The sequence below is a fragment of the Patella vulgata genome, chromosome 6 (genome assembly GCF_932274485.2).
Source record: "Patella vulgata chromosome 6, xgPatVulg1.2, whole genome shotgun sequence".
Classification (NCBI taxonomy): Eukaryota; Metazoa; Mollusca; class Gastropoda; family Patellidae; genus Patella; species Patella vulgata.
Window position 1 is genome coordinate 4,833,511 of NC_065884.2, and position 4,241 is coordinate 4,837,751.

Below are 4,241 nucleotides of genomic sequence, written 5' to 3' on the forward strand. Positions count from 1 at the left end.
ACTATAATTGTGTGAAACTGATTTAAAACTTGGTATGTCATATATAGTGTGGCGTAATTGTCGAGATATTTGGAGATAATTATTTATGGTGGGTCACCGTAACAAAGGGTCCAGTGTGTAACTACGATTACCCCACGATTTGAATCGTAGCGCGAATCGTGATATTGGGAACCTAGCATAATCAATTAATCGTGGTGTACCGATTAATAATGTCAAGTTTAAACAAAATTGACTTAATACACTCCGACCCGCAGACAAACTAAACAAATACACCCAGAATCCAACAATATATGTCCACCTCTGTGAATGTGATTGGATAATGTTTATAGTTAAACTTGTAATTTCAGCCACAGTAAATAAAACGCTAGGATAATTCAAATTGTGTAACAGCCAAATTAGAACTCGCAATTCACATCTGGGCGTATTTTTTTTCCTCTCCTTCAAATATACAGTCTTTAATTTCTCTTAATGCCAACCTCATAAATTCACGTCTAGGACCCCCATCATCCATACCATATTCTCCGGCAAATTTGACACTTAGCATTCTTTCCACTTTAAAACTTTTACGATTAAACGCACACCTTGCTCCCTCTAAAACATTTGATCTGTCAACATTTATAATATTTTTGGACCCATCTTCCTCGATCTTCTGAGCCAACTCCATCAAGACAGAAGTCAGAGTGCCATGACTGCACGGAATAAATAAATACATTTAAATCAATGAAACAACAGCAGTGCACAGCAGTGGGTTTAATAACTCTGACAATCAGATGGAACAAAATCAACAGGGGTCATCTTTGTACTAGATATAGGTAGACTAATCAAATTAAAATACAGATCTATATTTCGTTTCGTTGTTTTATATACTTTCGATGGCCTACACTACATGAAGCTCTGACAAGTTGTATTCGATTTAGCTGCATTTTCCGCTCTGTACCTTCGTATAAAAAGTACAATAAACTGCTGGGAATTCCCTAAAACGAGGAGACATGTATACCGTTCTTCGCGCAGGACTCCATTTGCAAACAATGGATCGAGTTTAATAAAAATTTGGATTTGTATGTATATTAAAATAAAACGAAAAGTAACTTAGTATGATGTCTGACCTTGATTATTTAATCAGCGTTGGGGGGGTTGAATGGTTAGCGTGCGCGCGCTGTATCATAAAGTCTGTCATTTAGTCGACTGGCGTGGTTTCGAATCCCGCGTTGTACTTGACAAGGAGTAGGGTCGCCTGTCCAACTTCGTGGGTTTTCTCCGGGTCCTCCGGTTTCCTCCCACTGCTAAACACCCCTACGCGCAAGCGAATTATTGAAATAAAATTAAACCATATGTTAGTCCCGAAATGACCTAGTTTGTGTCGAGTGGACGTTAAACCCCATTTCCCTCTCTCTCTTAATCAGCGTTGGCGTTTCTAGTGGTTTACCCACAGTTCCATACATGGCACGCCAAGAAGTCTCACTTAAAGCAAAACGTCGGTAATATAACAACTCTTCCAGATCCTAATGTAGTAAAGACGAGTAAAACGAAATTTTGAACCATAAAATACGAAACCAAATAGGATCAGTGTCTTAATCAGATTGTAGGTAGACCTCATTACGCGAAATAAAGTTTAGGCGAAATCGAAAGGTTTTTCGATTAACAACCGCGGAAAGAGGGGTCTTTATCAGACACACAAATGAAGGGATGTTACTGGCAAAACACCCGTGTATTCCAAATGTGTTAGTCTTCTGGTTGTGCAGATTTACCTTGATTCAAAAATCGAGAAATATTTCTTGAGAGAATATTGAAGATATGTCGGAAGATTTAACATATCGATTATTATTTTAAAAAAGAAAGAAAGTCATATTGTGTCGGATATCTGTTAGAGAACTAAGCGAAATTTGGATACGTTTAACAACCCCAACTTTGAAAGGTTTCACCAAGTGTAAGATCAACGTTTAAAGGAGTTAACTAATTTTGAATTAGTATAGCAACCGAAGTTTTTTAGAGTCTATTCTCAACGTTGCAAATTTCGCGATAAATTTTATTGTTGAATTCAACAATAATAAATTATTTCTCTGTGTATTATTGTTTTTCATGTATGAAGTATTAAAATATGTATGGAGGTTAGAGCATTAGTAACATCCCACATGGACTATGCAAATTCTCTTCTATTAGGAGCACCAGAAACAGCTTTAAACAGACTAAAAATAGCGCAAAGTAATGATGCACGTCTCATAACTAAAACACGAAAATTTGATCATATATCAGCTAAGTTACAGAAACTCCATTGGCTTCCAGTTCGAGCGAGGGTTCAATTTAAAGCTCTTGTGAATGTGTTTAAATCAATTTATTCTGACACCGCACCCAGTTATTTAAAAGAACTCTTTGATTTCTATACTCCCCGGCGATCCAACCTCCGTTCTTCAAGTGATCGTAGCATATTGAGGATCCCCAAATATAATAAGCGTTCTGGTGAATATGCTTTCTCCGTCAGAGCAGCTAAAATGTGGAATGATCTTCCAAAAACTCTTCGAGAGTCCTCTTCCATCCAGAGTTTTAAGACTAACTTAAAAACATACTTATTTCAAAAATGTTTTGAACTGTTTTGTTGTGAATGCGCTTAGAAACACTCACGTGTATATAAATCGAACAATAATAATAATAATGATAATGGAGATAAAAGAGATAATTGCACAGTGAAATTCTATAAGTAAATATTTACACATATGCAAAACTTCCAAGATTTGGCATCTACAACTAAAAATCTGTTCAATTTAAAAGCTATAATAAAGATGATACTTATTGTGTTCACCTGGCTTCATTAAGCATTTATTTCTGTTGAATGCAATCTGAAGTGTAGAATTAACATATAATTGTCATACAATTACATAGACTCACTGATTAAAAATCATGTACATGATTTCAACCATTCTAATTTACAACGTGATCTTGAATTTCAAATAATATTTAAACCACTTGAGAATTAGTATTTAGGATTCCCTTTAAAACGCCTAATCAACCAACATCTATCTATACTAATATTTGTGACTGTCGTTTGTCTGTCTGTCTGTCTTTTCGGGGTTGGCGGCTGCACTAGGTCTGCCCCGAGTCTGAAATTTGGGGTATAGGGGTAGCTCGGACCAGGCAGTAACATAGGCCAGGTGGCGTTAGTCTACCACTTCCGGTTTCGGGGTTATGACCCCCCGAGCGAAGCCGGGGATTCTTCTAGTCTGCAATAAACGTGTGTTAAAACTTACTGTAGGCCAGGTGGCGTTAGTCTACCACTTCCGGTTTCGGGGTTATGACCCCCCGAGCGAAGCCGGGGATTCTTCTAGTCTGCAATAAACGTGTGTTAAAACTTACTGTAGGTGTTCCAGAATAAATCGGAACGGGATTAATATCTGGTAATTCCTCATCCGCATCACTAGATAATCTCTCATACATTTCTAAGCAATGATTAGAGCTGCAACTAGGCTGACTTTCTATAGCTTCGTGGATATCAGCACTATGAGTTGGACCGTTGTTGGATTGTGTTGTTTCTTGATTACTGGTATCCAACAAATTACTATGCAGGTATATGCGTTTGGGTGTCGTTTTCAAACACTCTAAGTAATTTGCGATTGTAAATTCTTTATCATTTGTTAAATAATCTCCAATCTCATTTCCAATAAAGTTAGCAATGAAAAAGAAAGTGTCTTTTTCATCTAAATTTTTGATATGTGCTTTCCCATTTGGGAAATACAAATCTTTTGCAAGTTCTAAAACTGGTTTTATCACGCTCTACATCACCAACAAACGTTCCACCACCTTTCGCCAGAGACACCATAGTGTAGTGTTGGCATGCTTCCATCCAAAATTCACCTTTCTGGTAGTTTTAACTCTTTTGCGGGGGGTGGGGGTGATGAATTGCTGCGAAAACAGAATACAATTTAAGACATAAGAATATTTGCCGAAAGTGGTTGCATAAACAGAATTGTGGCTTACATAGACTTACCGACATGGGCTACTTTCCCTTCGTTTCCGTCAGTTAACATTCAACGGCTTAGACTCTGTGTGTAAAACAATGTGGTCGTCCTCATAATGACCTTTCTGTAATTTCGATACGACGGCATTTGTTCAAAGGTAGACAGACTATTTTTAGTCACAAACGTCAAGATATAGTCGATATTTAAAACCAAGTTACAAAAGTAAATAAAAACAGTATCTATCTAGTCGCATTCACCGTTCCAACAGGAATTGCACAATAAACATAGCAG

General features: G+C 37.2%; 1 pseudogene; it reads right to left on the reverse strand.

Moving 5' to 3' along the window:
- Nucleotides 1-409: 409 nt before the first annotated feature.
- On the reverse strand, nucleotides 410-3,985 carry LOC126824195 (uncharacterized; annotated as a pseudogene).
- Between the last annotated feature and the right edge of the window lie 256 nt (nucleotides 3,986-4,241).